The sequence below is a fragment of the Petaurus breviceps genome, unplaced genomic scaffold (genome assembly GCF_028583685.1).
Source record: "Petaurus breviceps papuanus isolate PSGF00001 unplaced genomic scaffold, PetGlider_PUasm1.0 225, whole genome shotgun sequence".
NCBI lineage: Eukaryota > Metazoa > Chordata > Mammalia > Diprotodontia > Petauridae > Petaurus > Petaurus breviceps.
The window spans coordinates 11,859,333-11,877,544 of NW_027185889.1; the positions used below are offsets into that span (position 1 = coordinate 11,859,333).

Sequence of the window (18,212 nt, forward strand, 5' to 3'; positions counted from 1 at the left end):
AGGTAAGGGGTGAAGCGACTAAAGAGATAGCCTTCCTGAGCTTAATCCACAATAGTTGGGAAATAAACCTGTAACATCTAAGTACTCACTGTTATCCTTTATGCAGGAGAATGATTGGCCAATGGAGAGTGAGGGTGTTCTTAGACATTCATTCCCATGATGCACATGCTTAAGAAGAAGCAAATGGAATCAATGCTCACATTCTGCCTCTGTGACAACCTGCATGATCTTGGACAAGTCTAACTTCCCTAAGACTCAGTTTCCCCAACTGTATAATGAGGGGGTGAGACTAGATGGCCTCACATTCCTTCCAGATCTAAGATTTTTTTATTCCATTGCCTTCCACATCTAATTGAAGACCTAAATATACTCCATGTGTACAGTAGCTTATAGACATGACATCTACCCTTATGTGAGCTGGGGGAGGCTGGTTGTTCCTTTGGTAAAACAGGCTTTGGATCCACGTATCAAGCCCCACCATCTTGCTTAAGTTCTTCAAGGATTTGTGATTACATTTGGACATTCCGTCCTTTGATCCAAATTTCAACCCTTCCATGATTTAATTAGATGGCATTTAGGATAACAGTCATTGTAAGGACTCAAAAGGGCTTGAATTTTACATAAACAGATCAACACCTGTTCTCTATCATAATTCTAGGCATGGGATCTGACTCACAGAAATATGAAAGTTGCATTGGGATACAAGAATGAAAGTTTTTGTATGGATGTTGTTATTTGCAGCTGAGAACAACAACAAAAGGCAAACCCACAATCTTTACCATATGGTTAACTCTTTAGTCATAAGCTCCTCCAAACTTAGCTTGACACATCATTCCTTGGACAACAGATACAACATCCATCATTGGGCTCACACCAAGAGCCTTTTCAGCTTGGAAACTCTTTCTGGAGTTGGTATTCTGTTAGCCTAGCCTTTGAGAATGCAAGGCCACTTTCATCATTACTGAAGAACCATATATTCTGCTTTGTCTCTCATCTGAGGACCATTGCACAATCTGAATCCCACGCCTGGAAAGTTTTCCCTACTCACCTCTTCCTCTTAAAATCTCTAGTTTCCTTCAAAACTTAGTTAATCCACTGAATTCTGAAGGAGGTCTTTCCTAGGCCCATCAGGTTATGAGCGGCTTCCAGGATGCCTTATTTCTGCATTATGCGTGTCTTACATATCTCTCTATGTATCCATGCAATCTTCTCCATTATAACATTAGCTTCTTGAGGGATGGGACTACTTTGCTTTTGTCTTTGTCTTGATACTTGATACTTAAGCCCTTGCTTGGCAATAGTAAACATTTAATAAATTTTTATTGACTTAATAATTGATTGAGTGACAATATTGAAATTGGCTGGTGTTTGTCTCAATATGATGTTAGCAATCTGAAACAGGTTCTCAGAGTTTAACAAAAGTGCCATGCAAACACTCAACCTTATGGGTCTTCAGGTATATTTTTTCTCCCTTTTTTTACCTTTAGAATTAAAAAAGGAACTGATGCAAAGTGAAATTAACAGAGCCAGGAAAACACTGTTCACAGTAATAGCAATATTATATAACAATCAACTATGAATGACTTAGCTCTTCTCAGCAATACAATAATCCAAGACAATTCCAAGGAACTCATGATGAAAAATGCTACCCACCTCCAGAGAAAGAACTGGTGGTGTCTGAATGCAAATCAATGCGTACTTAAATATAAATATATATAATTATACTTTATCTATTTATTTACTTATCATCCTTTTCTGGTCTGCATTTTCTTTTGTGACATTGCTAAGATGGAAATGTTTTGCATGACCGTACTTGTACAATTTATACCAAATTGCTTGACTTCTCTAGGAGGAGCTAAAGGAGGGAAAAAATATGGAACTCAAAATTAAAAAAAAAACAATGAATGTTAAAAAATTGTTTACATGTAATTGAGAAAAAAATTAAGTGTTAAAAAAAACTGAAAAGGAAAAATGCTTTAAGGTAGGAAATTGACTTGAAGGTTTACTTGTCCATCTATGTTGAAAACTTCTCTGTGTTCTTCTCTGTGTAGTTTGGCTTCTCCACCCAAAAAGAGAAAGATAATACTTTCATCATCTGGCTCTACTGAAGATGAATCATAAGTGTAAAGCACTGTGTGTTCAAGAGAAAAAAGGCATAAGATAAAGAAGGGCCTGAGACACTAAATGAATGATCTCTTTAATAGTGGTTTGGTACTAAGTGCTCATAAGAGAATAATCGGCTATAGGAAGACAGAAGCATGGTAGACTTTGCTCCAAGGCAGAAGTTGAGGCTGGAAAGCCTAATTACATTTTCTAATTATAGGCTAAATATGATCATAAATTAGTGAACAGATTCAGGTTTGCTTGCATTACTAAAATTTATAAAACAGTCTCCAGGGTACACAGTGCTATGAAGATATAAATGACTGTGGGTTAACAAACTCAATTCTTAATAGTAAAATGGTTCTGCAGCTTGTCTCTAAACTTCACCTGGGAAGCAGCCAAAGCTTTGCTTTGGGTAACATTAGGTTAAAAGTGACGTCCCTTTATAATCTTGCTGTGGGAGTAGAGGACTGAACTCCACAGTAGAGACAAAGCTGCTCATTATCGTTTCAGCCTGAGTGCTGTCAAATTTCAACTTCTAAAGGCTTACCTTACTATTGCTTTCCAAAGCCTACATCATATACCAATTTGTCAAACCTTAATAAAGAAATAGAAATGATAGACATACCATTGACATTTTTTGGTTTTGGCAAAGATACAAAATGTACAAATGATGAAACTACCAAAAGAATTACTATATTTTTGTTGTCCAGTAGTTTTTCAGTCTTCTCTGACTCTCCATGATGCCATTTTGGGTTTTCTTGGCAAAGATACAAGAATGGTTTGACATTTCTTTCTCCAGCTCATTTTACAGATGAGGAAACTGAGGCAAACAGGGTTCAGTGACTTGCTTAGGGTTACATAGCTAGTAAGTGTCTAAGGCTGGGTTTGAATTCACGTCTTTCTGACTCTAGTCTCAGAGTTCTATTTACTGTAGCACCTAGCAACCCTAAAAATAAAATACCATGTAAATGAAATCAAACTTGTAATGATCTCAGTGAGAAGAAGAAGAAGAGAATGATAGATAGCAATCGATCCTTGAGTATAGGAATACCTGGGTTCAAATCTTGCCCCTGACATGTTATTAGCTTTGTGGCTTTGGAGATACCACTTAACCTTACATTGTTCAACTCTCCAAGGTCCTAAATTATAAAGGAATTGATAACTATCAATGAATAGAAATAACATACAGCTACTATGTTAGTGATATCAATAAAATTATAGGTGTGGGTACACACACAAACACAGACACGCACACATGCATAAACACCCAGGTTCTGAATAAGATCTCCACATTCAGTTGCTTTAAGAATTGAAGCTTCCCAAACTCCTTTCCCATCTATGTTAATGAAGTCAGCAGAACCCAGCACCGACATATGTAGATGGCTTCCATCCTTGAAAATGGAAAAAATGTGGACGGCATTCTCTGCTTTTCGAACTCTCAGCTTAATATGAAAGAACAACTCTACACGTAGAAAAAAAAATAAATTCAAAGAGGTTTCAGTGGAATTAATTAACTGCAGCATGCAAAACATAAAACATGCTTTCAATAGGGTGCCCAGCCCTAATTAGTCCCATAGAGGGAGGACAATGACAGAAAATTTCATTTTTTTCCCTTTTCCCCTACCCCCTGCTTTCATCTGCCCCATGTTCCATCCCCCCTCTCTGTACAAGCTGGATTTGCCAATTTGGAAAATGTAACATAGCAGGGTATTTAGGAGAGGAATGATTGTAATGACTGCAAAGGGCTTGAATTTTACATGAGCAGATCAACACCCATTCTCCATGAGAACTCCAGGCATGAGTTCTGACCCTCTCTGGAAACATGAAAGTTGTTCTGGGCCACAAGAATGAAAGCTTTTGTATGGATGTTGTTTTTTCAGTCCCCAAGAATTTGACCAGCTTTAACTGCGTTTTTAGCAAAACTAACTCTCCCCTGTTTTGAAGTCAGGATTAGTTTTGCAAACATGCCATTCACTTCCAGTGAATGCTGCTTTTGTATTAGAGTGGGACCAGTTGGCTAAATGCCTGTCACTACAAGTATTTGGCATTAGGGTTGGTCCGACCCACAGGCAAGGCAGATATCATGCCTCAGGAAGACTCCATATGTAAGAGAGTGTGTGTGTGTGTGTGTGTGGGGGGGGAGAATAATACATGTAAGTATATGTTTTTGGGAAATAATTATTCATTAACTAATCACCATTAGCTGGGAGTCTACAGTATGGAATAGTAGAAAGAGAACTTACCTTCAAGTCAGAAAAAGAAAAAAAAAACAAAACACTGAAGTCTTGCCTCTTTCCCATCTGTCTATGTGGCCTTGGATAAATCACTCAATCTCTCAACATCTTCAGCAACTCACTAAAACAGAGCAGGTACTGATCTCCATCAGTAAAGGAAATTCCTCCTCCTCCTCCTCCTCCTCTCCTCCTACTTTTCCTCCTTCTTTTCTTCCTCTTCTCTCTTTCCTCTCTCTCACTCTCTCTCTCCGTCTCTCTCCATCTCTGTCTCTCTGTCTCTCTGTCTCTCTCTCTGTCTCTGCCTCTCTCTCTCTCTCTCTCTCTCTCTCTCTCTCTCTCTCTCTCTCTCTTCTTCTCTCTGTCTCTCTCTCTCCCTCTCCCCTTCTCCTGCTGGACTAGTTGTGTTTTTAAATTTGTATAATCATGGTATATAGTGAGTACTTCATAAATGCTTTTTCATTCATTCACTCATTTATTCATTCAGTCATTCATTTCCCTTTCCCCATTCAATAAAACCTAAGGACTATGTTCAAAGTAGTGTGACAGGTACTAAGATATGAAGACACAAAATCTAAACAAAAAACAGCCCCTGCTTTCAAGTAGCTTACATTCTACTGGGAGTGGGAAAAGGGATGAGAATAAAATGTGCATCTACACAAAAGTAAATGAAATCATATACAAAGTAATTTCAAGAGGGACAGAGCAGTAACAAACAACTGGGAAATTGAGAGAAAGACCTCTAGTAGGAGGTGTTGTGTTTCTCGGATTATTTGGGATTCTCTATCATTTATTCATTTCTACTGGATGTTCCATGTGGTTTAGTTGTGTCCAACTCTCTGTGACCCCATTTGGGGTTTTCTTGGCAAAGATACTGCCATTGCCTTCTCTAGCTCATTCTATAGATGAAGAAACTGAGGCTAACAGGGTTAAGTGACTTGCCCAGGGTCACACAGCTAGTAATTGTCTGAGGCTGGATTTGAACTCAACAAGATGAGTCTTCCTGGCACTCTACTCTATCCACTGTGCCATGGAGATGCCCTAGATGTCCCATAGGTTTCCTGAAATCAACACATCCAAAACTGACCTCATAATTTTTCTCCCAAACTTTCCCCACTTCTGCCCTTTCTCATTACTGTTGAGGGCACTATCATCCTTCCAGTCACCAAGGTTCTCAATATGGATGGCAGCATTGAGGAAGTGAGGGAGGTCAAGGGGGTTGAAATGAAGAGGGAAAGAATTCCATGCTCACGTAGTAAGTAACGAGAGATGGAGTATCTCATTCAAGGAACTTCAAAGAAGACAGTGTCACTCACTGGTAAATAAATGCTCAAAAAATAAATTGGGATGAGAACTGAGTCTAACATTTGCAATAATGACTCACATTCATAAGGCAGAGTTTGCCTAATGCTTTCTGCCAAAGCCCCCCATGAGATAAGTAAGTATTCCCATTATTATACTCATTTAACAAATGAGGAAACTGAGGATTATAAAGATTAAGTAACTTGCTCAGAGTCACACAACTTGTACATGTGAAACCAAGAATTCTAATTCCGATCATCTGCCTCCACCGAGAAGGAAGCACCCTCCCTATGTTGTGACCTCAATTTCTAGACCTTGAAACCTATTAGCGACAATACGGCTAATGATTATGCTTCCCTGGTGACACAAGTAGGGTATGGCTTTTTCTGAGGATGGTAATTTAGTAAACACAAGCTTGGTAAATAGAAAATATTCAATGTTGTCTCAGGGAACAGTTTACAAAACTGGGCATATTTAGCCAAAATCTTGGTGATCATGTTTATCACTAGTCCTATCCAAGGTCTTTTGCCCTGGGTATGGTTTTGACACTTGAAATAGGCAGGGAGAACAGGAAGCTGGATTGGGAGAGGGAACAGTGCCGCTCCTTACTGGAACAGTGAACAAAAGAAAAGCATCTGGTTGTGTTGGATTAATCTTAGCAAACCCAACTGGTTTTCTGGTTTAAAGAGACTTCTGAGTTCATAAGCGATGCTGCTAGCCAACTCCAGTCTTATTATTAGAAATGAAAAATGATGACAGGGAATGGAGGGCAGCTAGGTGGCGCCATAGTGCACAAAGCAGAGAAATCTTGATGAGTTCAAATCTGACCTCAGACACTAGCTGTGTGACCCTGGGCAAGTTACTCAGTCTCCTTATCTGTAAAATGAGCTGGAGAAGGAAATGGCAAACCACTCCAGCATCTTTGCCAAGAAAACCCCAAATGGCATCACCAAGAGTTGGACACAACTGAAAAAGGGCTGAACAGTAGAGAAAGGGCCAAAAATCTTGTTTGAATATCTCCCTTTGGGACAGAACCCAAATTTAAATTCTAACACAGGCACATATTTTTATCATAATATAGTGGTAAGAACACTATAATGAAAATCAGTTTCTGCTTTTTACATTTCTGAGCTAAGGGGATCATGAATAGATCCTTTGACTTTTTCAGACCCCACTTTAGTCATATTTAAAATGGGGACAATAATCGCTCTATTAATCAGTTATTAGTTTAATTAAATTAATGTATTTTAATTAATATTATTAATAATAATTGATTGATTGATCACCCTACTGTGTGCCAGGCACTATGTGAGCACTTATAATACAAAGGTGAAATCAGTACATCCTTTCCCTAGCTATCCACTAAAGGCAACTAAAAATGCAAATCCAGCATTAGACACTTTCTAGTTGTGTGATCCTGGGTAAGTTGCTTAACCTCAGTTTGCCTCAGTTTCCTCAACTGCAAAATGGGGATAATAATGACACCTATCTCCCAGGGTTGTTGTGAAGAACAACTGAGACAGTATTTGTAAAACACTCAGCACTGTCTAATTCATAGCAGGCAATATATAAATCCTTATTCCTTCTCTCCTTCCCCCTGGGAGGCATAATTTGAAAGAAACAGAAGTGTCTTGAAAGTGGTACTAAGAAACAGGGTCGGGATTTTTGAATTGAGCATTGGGGCATAGGCTGAAGGGGGAGGTAAGTGGGGCAAAGGAAAGGGTGGCTAGTTGTGGAATCTGCTGCATTAGCAGCTGCAATGGTTACAACAGAAGACAGAGAAGGCAACTTTAGGTAAGAGGAGCAGAGGGTTAGCTGATGCTTTGTTCATCAGGGCAAACACACAGAGAAAAGCAGAGCATTGGGACTATCTGATCAATGTTGAACTTAGCCCTGGCTGAAAATCCAGGCAGCTAGTAAACTACTTGCTCCACTGCCCCTTCCTTTCTCTTCCAGAGGATAATACAGAAGTCAGAGATTTTGTTTTTGTGCATTATTGCTGTTCATTTGCTATTTAACTAGTACTTTAAAAAGTCAGCTCACAATGCATAAAATCTGACTTATTCTAACTACGTTTGATTCCTGTATGTCATTTATTGCAAACAGAAATTGCATTTGTTTTGGGTACACACAGATGTAGAAAAGACTGAGGTTGAAGCTTTAGCTCAAAAGTCTCAGGCTTTTTCTTGGCTGGGGCAAAGTCAAATCTAAAGGGATCCTTATAATCTGGACTTTGATTTTTGGATAAACTTCTAAAAAGTCAGAACCAATCTAGAACTGGGGTTTTCCTTCTGCCCCTCTGGCTAAAACAAGTCAGTTCCATTTTTTCTGTCTGGAACAAGGTGGGGTCATTTGAACATGTGGTCTCACTCATTTCCTTCCTCACTCTACCCACACAGGTGCAGAGAATGTCTTCTGGAGGAGTGCAACCAAATACGGTATCAAGGGGGTAGGTATTGCCTGGGGGAAGAGGAAGGACATGGTTAGTCCTCTTTGGTAATACACATATTCCAAAGGTGAGGGCCACCAAAGGGAGTAGTTTTTCCTTTTGAGTTCACTTTTGAGAACTTCATACCCAGAAGAGGAAAAAAAGGGTTTCAAAAGTGCTAGATAAATGTCAGTTATTATTCATAGAAAAGAAACCAGTCTAAACAGTTCAGACAATTAAGAAAATTATTTGATTCTCTCAAATGACTAAACTTCCCCTGGAAGATTTGAATTTCAATGAAGCTATCTATCTTTCTTTCAAGCAACAAATATGCTAGAGAAGCAGAATGCATAACTTACATATTATGCAGTGGTAAGAATCCCTAGTTGAACTATTTTGAAAGCAAATATCTGACTATATTTAGATTATGGAATAAGGTTATTGCATGCATTGTAATCAAAGGAGAAAAAAATCCCATCATTTTACAGTTTGAGAAATGTTGCCATGCCTTTCTTTTCAAGGAGAGATTATGCTCATTTTTAAAATGTAGATTTAATGATTTTATAAAAGATGGTTTTATTAATGTCAACATTTTCTGGCTTCCCACTACATGAGGCATGAGTTGGAATAAAGGCTTCTGCATGGTAATACAGGAGCTTAGCAAATTTAAAGATAGCTCTTTTAACAACTCTTAGTTAATGTCAGAATGGTTAATGTTAAGGTCTAGAATGTGCCACTAGAAATATGTACATACTCAGGTGAAACTGATTTTTCCATACAATAAAAGGTCAACATTTGAGGAACATTTGAACAATAGTGCTTTTTAAAATGGTGAAATGGTATAGCTTCTCCTTAGTCTCTTCCATTCCTCTCCCTTCTCCATATACATACAAATAATACACCCTTACAGCAATTACATTATCAATGGGATTATCTAAAACTCTGAGATTAATTAATGCATAAGAGAATAAAGATGAAATCCATAAGAAAACTTCTTCTTCACCTCATTCTTCTCCTTCTCCTCCTCCTCCTCTTCCCCCTTCTCCTCTACTTCCTTCTCCTTGTCTTCCTCCTCTTCCTTTTCTATTTTGATGATGACAATGACAAAACAGTATGTTGGCCATTATGGTTTCATCCCTCCAAATTTTACTCGTTGGTCCTGGAAAAAAAAAAAAAGAACGTAAGTTCTGGAATTGCTGGACAGAGTTTCAAATCCTTTGCACAACTTCCTAATGCCTGTGTGTCCTTGGACAGGTGACTTTTCTTCTTTGGTCCTCAGTTTCCTCCTCTACAAATGAGGGGGTTAGACTAGATGATTTCTGAGGTTCCTTCTAGCTCTAAGTCTATGATTCTGGGAATGAGATGGCCTCTGTTCCTTCTTTCCTGTCATTATGGAACCATGAGTATTTATGAAGTTCTGGAAAATCGTTTTCATTACTGGTTCTCCACATTAGCCCAGTGATAAAGGTTAATGTGATTGTTTTCATGATGCACAGAAGAAAATGTGCATTTAGAGAACTTGAATAATTCAAAGGAAAGTTGGAAAAGCGTAACTGAGAGACCATAGTAAAAATCAAAAAGTCTTCTGATCCACAGAAAACTAGCACTGGAAGGGTTAAAGGATCACAGATTTAGAGCTAGAAAGGACTTCAGAGGTCATCCAGACTCATTCCATCATTTTACACATGAAGTGACTGTGACTCAGGGGTAGCAAATTATCTACTCAAGAACACATAGGACTTTAATATAGGTATGCTGACTCTAAATCCAGCATTATTCCAAGTATATTTCTAGTTCACCCTATACCTTTCATTCATTCATACATGCTTTCAACAAATCTTTATTAAGTTGATTACTGGGCACCTAAGTGGCAGAGTGGGTAGAGCTCCAGGCCTGCAGTCAGAAAGACTCATCTTCATGAGTTCAAATCTGACCTCAGACATTTACTAGCAATGTGACCCTGGGCAAGTCACTTCACCCTGTTTACCTCAGTTTCCTCATCTATAAAATGATCTAGAGAAGGAAATGGCAAATAACTCTAGTATCTTTAACAAGAAGACCCCAAATGGATCATAAAGAGTTGGACATGACTAAAAGGATTGTACGACAACAAAAGTGACACAGCAGTTAGAGCACTTGTCCTAGAGGGAGGACAATCTGAATTCAAATCTGGCCTCGGAGAACTACTGGCTGTGTGAAACTAGTCAAGCCATTTAACTTCTGTTTGCCTCAGTTTCTTCATCTGTAAACTGGGGGTAACAATAGCACTTAACTCCCAGAGTTATTGAGAGGATCAAATCAGATAAAAATTTTAAAGTGCTTAGCACAGTGTCTGGAACATACCCTCTATTATGATTACAGAGGATCATGGTAAATGCTAGGAAGATAAATACAATTTATGTCACATGTAGTTCTTACACTCCCTGGAGATTACAGTCTAGAAGGCAGATGTGAGACGAATGTAAAGAAGACAATATTTCCTGGTAAGTATATTGAAGGGGTTCAAAAATCTCCCAGATGTTGCCTTCTTCATCTCAACCAGGACTGTGTCAATGGCCTGCTGGTCAGTGTCCTCCCTCAAGTTTCTCCACACTGTTCCATCCTTCACTCAGCTGATGTTCCTAAATGGCAGCTCTGACCATGTCACCCTCCTCCCTCATTCATTAAACCCCAGTGACTCCCTATCACCTCCAACATCAAACAAAGAGACTTTTGACTTTCAAAGCCCTCCAGAACCTGGTCTTTTCCACCTTTTTACTTAAGAGGCTTTTTTACTTAATCCCTGACTCCATTATTTTGTCCTGGTGGAGATGATTTCTTAAACCCCAGTCTGAGATTTTTCATTTATTCCTCATTAGTTTCACTTCTCTAGACTCAGCAATTGTTTTCATTTGTCAAGATTTTTCTGAATCCTCATTCCATCATTAGTTATGTTAATTGTTCTGATGGCTTAATTTGTTTTTGATTTGTGAGAGACAGTGTGGCGGAAAGGAAATAGTTGAATTTGGCTCCAAAGGAGCCATAGCAAAAATGATAATAATAATGAAGATGATGATGATCTTTGCTCTACTGCATCTGACCTATAAGACCTTAGGCAAGCTGCTTAAGTTTTCTGGGGCCCAGCACACAAAATGAGAGGGTTTGACTAAGCAACTACTGCGATTTCTTCTAGCTCCAAATCTGTGACTTTATGATCTCAGAGTCTAATCTAAATAACTGGGCTTTAATCTGATCATTTTAATTGATAAAGATGAGGATAAGAATAGTGATAACTGTAATGATAATAATGCACATTTATAGCTCAGCTAGGTAGGGGCACCTTGGTGGTTAAAGCACTGGGCTTTAAAAAGTCAGAAAAGCCAGAGATCAAATCTGATGTCAGATGCTTATCAGCTGTGTGACCCTGGGCAATCAAGGGCATAGTTAACAAGAACAAAAACTTAGAGTCAGGAAGACCTGAGTTCAAATCCAGATTCTGACAGCAATATTACCTAGCCTCTTTCTGACTCAGTTTCCTCATTTATAAAATGAGGATAATAATATTACTTAGCTCCCAGGGGTGTTGTGAGAATCAAATGAAATAACATTTGCAAAGTGTTTTGCAAATCTTAAAGTGCTATAAAATTATGTTCTTGTTTGTATTATTGTTGCTAATGGTTCCTCTTCCATGGGTCTAGCTCCTGCCCAAATCTAACCAACTGTCACCTGGATTCACAGGTAGGCAGCTCTCAGCTCCTCATCTAATTCCATATTGAAGCTCACAGTGTCCAGTCCACCTCAAGTTCTTAGTACTTTCTGTTTCTGGAAAGAACAAAGTTTAATAAAGCCCAAAACAACATTCATACACATTGCTGGCACCATCATCAATTCACTATCTGCCTGTGAAATCAACATAGATCCACAAACAGGGTCCAAGAAGTCAATACAAATCATCAGCATAGAAATCAACACAGACCCACAAACAAAGTCTGAGATCTCCACACAAATCATCAGTAAAGTCCCAGGACCTCTGAAACCCTCCTCCAGGACTTCTATAAACAGACAATAAGAAAGTCCTCTTTTAGGGCTTCCAGTAAGGTCTCGGGCTCCTGTACGAAGTATTACAAACAAAATCAACACAGACAGAGCAGACAAACAGAGTTCTGGGATACCACAAGTGTTCCCTTTTCAGTTCTGCTCTCTCCCAGCTTGTGCTCAGCTTTTTATCTGGTCATTAGCTCCTCCCTGTTCTGCCCACCTCTCACGTCCTTCCTGTTCCCTCCCACTGTGGGTTTCACAAGTTCTGTTTCTTAACAAAGATTTTATATTATCATGGACAAGGCTCAAAAGAAACTTGCACTGAAGCAAGGTGTTAAATAATTAAATAGTTGAAACAAGGTGTTAAGTACTTCTTTGCTTGTCATTGCATGTATATGTGTGTGTGTGTGTGTGTGTGTGTGTGTGTGTATCTGGAGTCAGGAAAATCTGAGTTCTAATCCATCATCTGACATTTAATAGCTGTATGACCCTGGGCAAGTCACTTTACCCCTATTTGCCTCAGTTCCTCATCTGTAAAATGGGGACACACTGGAGAAGGAAATGGCAAACCACTCCAGTATCTTTGTGAAGAAAACCCAAGGGATTATGTAGAGTCAGATATGACTGAATGACTGAACAAAAACAACAAATATAAATAGGATATATAAAAATTTATATAAATTGAATAAACTATATGTGTCTATATAGAGTATATTCCTATTTATATTGCTATATGTTATATTATTAGATATTATTTACATTCCTATATATTATATAGTATATATTATATGTATATTAAAGTTACATAATTTATTATATATTATATGATATATTATAATATACAATATATAACATATCATATTAGGATATATTATATTTATATATTATGTTTTTGTTTATATTATAGCTATGTCCACACATACACACATATTATACACACATATATTATATTCCTATTGTGTACATTTTGTGTCCCCTGTTAGAATGTAAACTTCCTGAGGGCAGGGATGATTTTTGCCTTCCTTGATATCCTTAGTGCATTTCCTGGTACATGGTAAGCAATTAATAAATTGATTGATTGATTCTCTGTGGATTCCAAGAGCTTTGGAGTCTTTGTTTTGGAAAGTATTTCTCAAATTCTTTCTCCCAAAGTGAAAACTTCTTTACTTTGGTATTGTGGGTTGTTGTTTTTTGAAGTACATTTGCTCTTGTCTGGAACTGGCCTGGTCACTGTTCTACCACAGAAGGTTTGGATGACTCCCTTGATGAATTTTGAGTTTTCCCTCTCTCCCTGTACTTACCCCCCTCCTTTGGGTAGCTCCAGTGAGGTATTTGTGGTGCTGGAAAAAAGAAACAGAAAAAAAAATAACAACCCATATCTCTGAGTTAAGAGCTCTGCTTGCCTTAGAGAATGCAAATGACTGACAATAAATTATGATTAATGTTGCTTTCTTGGCCAATACTGTTCTATTTCTTAACATGCACAAGCTGGTCTAAATGGAATCCAGGCTTCATCTGATACTCAGGACCCAGCCATGTTTTTACACTGCAAAGGTCCAGTGTAGACAGGAAATGAATGATCACTAATAATATTTTTAGAAGCATTGCAGTGAATTCCTAATGTCTTCTAGGAACGTTGACTTCATCACCCATTTGGTTTGATATGGGATGGGGGGAATAATTATTCCTCAAATGATTATGGCAGAAAAAAAATCTGTAAAGAGTTATTATATTTCAATTAGAGCCTTGTGAAACTCTCTGTTCTCTGTTCACAAGAGATTCATGCACTGAGATTCAACAAATCTTTCTTTGATTTAAAAAAAAAATTACATTTGAATCCTGAGAGTGTCTACCCCACGCATTTCACTTTGAATGTAACATTGCAAACCCTGCAAATTTCATAATCTAATTCCCCTGATCAAACATTTGGTCCTGGGGTGAGATTCTCCTTGAAGTCAGAAGACCTGTGTTCAAATAATTTAATCTCTTTGGGTCTCAGTTTCCTCATCTGTAAAATAAGGGAGTTGGATTGAAATCTGCAAAATCCTTCTGGCCAGACAAACAACAACTGTATCTCCTGCCCTTACATTCTCAGGTCTTCAGGGTCCCACCATCTGACCCAATGTTACTCTGTGTCTTTCAGACCCTTGTCCTGACTTATGACCTGCTGATACATAGTGAGGTAGTACATTAAAAAACAAAACAAAACATTGCTCTGAAGCCAGGAAGATCTGGATTAAAATAACAGAATCAAATACTAATTGTGTGACCCTGGCTAAGTCACCTAAGCACTTTGGGTCTCATTAGTAAAAAGTGATGGAGTTGGACTAGATCCCTGCCTTCTCTCAAGCTATAGTCCTATGAATCTAGGATTCCTGGGCCTTGTCTTTTGCCTCATTGAAACACCCTTAGAACTTACAGCAGAACTCTCCTTTATGTATTATTTCACCCAATAAGTGTGTGAACTTGGCACATATTAAGAGTTTAATAAAATGTTGTTTGTTTTTCATTTATTTGTTCATTCATTCATGCTTGCGTGTATGTGTAGACAAGTGAGAGGACTACTCAAATGCTTGGTATCAGATACATTGAAGTATTAATGAATAATTCCTTGCCTTACCTTGCATAAACAAATTTATGCTTCCTAGAGTGTACTACCCCTCATACAATCACTAATCAAATAAGCTATGTTGGTCTTTCCATATCCCTCCTTCCCACACTCTATACAGAGACCTCCTCCTTCAAGCTACTTCTCTCTTTAAAAAATCCTGATTCTTCCAGAAAACATGTGAACAACAAAGTCAAATTATAAGTATATTGTTCTTTCCCACCCACGATGAATTGCATATGGCACCTAGGTGGGGGTAGGGTGGCAATGTCTGCTGAATCTCCAGGGTGGGAATTGAATGAGAGATTCTTAGCACTCTCTTCAGCTACCAGGCAAGATCTCCAGGATGACATATGGGCTGAACATTTATCCAAAGAAACAGATTTGTTTTTAGTTATACAGTAACAGTTAAAAAAAAAAAACAACACCTTTAACTGCCATTTGAAAAGATGATCTGAATGAGGGGAGGGGAGCTACACATGGTTATATTTTAAACTGAAGAAATTACTTGAAAAAAATTATTTAAATCATATTTGTTCAATTCCAAAGATGTTTACTGTATTCATACTATAGGCCTCACAATGTGATAGGTGATATGGGAGAGGGGAGGGGGAAAATAAAAAAAAAAACCTTTCTTTGTTGTTAATAAACGACAATCTTTCTAGAGGGTTGTAAGTTTTAGGCCATCGCTGTCAATCAACCAGGCATTTATTAAGGGTTTACTCCCATGTTCACAGGAAACCTGAGGCTAAATCATTTACTCACATCCTGTCTTGGGGGCGAGACTCTTTTTAGCGGTCTCTTCTGTTGTATGACCTACAGAATGCTGATCACTGACAAGATTTGTGGGAGGGGGCGATGCTTCCATGAAGATGTAGTGAAAAGATTAGGACTCTTCACTCTGGAAATCTCATTCATCAAGAAATCTCTTTAATCTGGACAGTTAAGAAAGAAAAGGTACATTTGGGGTCAGCCATAGAGAGTGCACTTGGTCCAGATGAGTCTAGAATTCTGTGGTCAAGACAGAGATGTACCATAGACAAGCCGAGTAAATAATTTATTTTCACATAGACTAAAGGTTCCTTTTGTCAAGATTGTTCCCTCGCTTTTCCCGGCTTGTGACCAGTGAGCAGCCATGAGCAGCAAAGTCTCACATGACATGCTCTGTGAAGCTATGCGCGAGGTCCTGCATGGAACTCAGCGCAAAAAAAGAAAGTTTTTGGAAACTGTGGAGCTGCAGATCAGTCTGAAGAACTATGATCCCCAAAAGGACAGACATTTCTCTGGCACCATCAGGCTCAAATCCATACCCCGACCTAAATTTTCTGTGTGTGTCCTGGGAGCCAGCAGCATTGTGATGAAGCCAAGGCTGTAGAAATCTCCCCCGTGGACATAGAGGCCCCGAAGAAGTTGAATAAGAACAAGAAATTGGTGAAGAAACTGGTTAAAAAGTATGATGCCTTTTTGGCCTCTGAGTCTTTGATCAAGCAAATTCCTCGAATCCTGGGCCCTGGTCTGAACAAAGCCAGCAAGTTTCCATCTCTGCTCACCCACAATGAGAATATGGTGGCAAAGGTTAAAGGTTAAAATATGAGGTTAAATCTATTATCAAGTTCCAGATGAAGAAGGTGCTGTGTCTAGCAGTGGCTGTTGGCCATGTGAAGATGACAGATGATGAGCTTGTCTACAACATCCATTTGGCTGTCAATTTCCTGGTTTCTCTGCTGAGGAAAAACTGGCAAAATGTGAGGGCATTGTGTATCAAGAGCACCTTGGGCAAACCCCAGCGGCTGTATTAAATCAACATGGTGTTAATAAATGGCGGAAGCTGCTAATGGAAAAAAAAAAGAATGTTCCCTCTCCTCAAATTCCTGAGTTCTTTCAGAGGATAGCTGTGATGCAAAATACACACACACACTCACAGCCTTTTCTGATCCAACCTCTCTCATAACTCTTAGCCATTGTTCCTCTCTCCCTCTCTTCCTTTTTCCTCCCTCCCTCTCCCTTCATATCCCTATGTGTGTGTCTCTCTGTCTCTGTCTTTCTCTGTCTCTGTTTCTGTCTCCATCTCTCTCTGTCTCTATCTCTGTCTCTGTCTCTCTCTGTCTGTGTCTCTCTCTCTGTCTCTCTTTCTGTCTCTCTCCCTACTACAGTCATATAAATGGAAAGAACAATCTCAAATCAATCAAATGTGGATATTGCAAAATTGATAAATATAAGCATGACTTTAAAGAAGAGATATGAAAAGATATCTCCACCTACTCCTTTGCAAGAGTGGAGGTCCATGAATGTGAAACACTATATGCATTTTTTAGGCTCTTTTGACGTGTTGGTCAATTCTAGTGATTTTTCCTCCTCCTCTTTTTCTTTAAAAGAGTTATTTTTCATATGTAATTGCACTTTGAGAGAGAGAGAGAGAAATTTGACATGAAAACAAGTAATAATAAAATTCATTTAAAACAAACCAACAAAAAAACAAATCATAGTACTAAATGGAACAGACTAGATAAGGAAAATGCAGAAGGCATCGACATCATAGTCCAGGGTTCTAGAAACCCAAGAACACAAATTACTTGGGAAAGGAGTATCTATTCAACAAGAAAAACTGGGAAAACTGGGAAATAATCAGAAAATAGATTTAGATCATAGTGCATAACACATTTAGTTCCAAAATAATGTATTATCTATTATATAAGAGGTAACATGAACACACACATGCTAATACATAAGTGATCTAAAGAATGGAAGGATGTGCCTTTCATAACTATAGCTAGAGGGAGAGTTCTAAACCAAATAAAGGACAAAAGGGATCATAAAAGATAAAATGGATGGTTTTTATTGCATAATTTTAAAAGCTTTTGTGTGAACAAAATCAAAGCAGGTTAAAAAAAAGGAGAGAAATTGCTAAGAGGGAAAACATCTTTGCATCAAATATATCTTCTGAAAGTCTGGCATAAAAATATAAATTGACACAAATATATAATAAGATCAAGAGTCATTCCCGAATACTTAAGCAGACAAAAGATAAGAACAGTTTCCAAAGGAAGAATTGGAAACTATCAAAGCTATATTGAAGATTGCTCTAGGTCACTAGTAATAAGATAAATGTAAATTTAAATAATTCTGAGATTTTACTTCATACCAATCAAAGTGACAAAGAAGATTAAAGATTGAAAACAGTCAAAGTTAGGAGGATTTTGGCAAAATAGGAAAAATAATACACTGTGAGTAGAGCTGAGATTTGGTCCAACTGTACTGGAAAACAGTATGAAATTAAGTAAGGAAAAATTACGAAACTGTCATTTCCTTTTACCAAATGATTCTTCTATTGGGTACATCCCACAAAGAAGTCAAGAAAGAAACACTGTGTGCATGCCAAAATATTTATAGTAGTATGAATATATATATATATTTTTAATTATAGTAGCATTTGGAAGCAAACTAGGTACCCATCACCTGGGGGATGGGTAAAAAGATAGATAGATAGATAGATAGATAGATAGATAGATAGATAGATAGA

At 38.1% G+C, this 18,212-nt stretch overlaps 1 pseudogene; it reads left to right on the forward strand.

Annotated features, from left to right (window-relative positions):
- Nucleotides 1-15,706: 15,706 nt before the first annotated feature.
- LOC138166621 (large ribosomal subunit protein uL1 pseudogene) lies at nucleotides 15,707-16,543 on the forward strand (annotated as a pseudogene).
- Nucleotides 16,544-18,212: the final 1,669 nt, after the last annotated feature.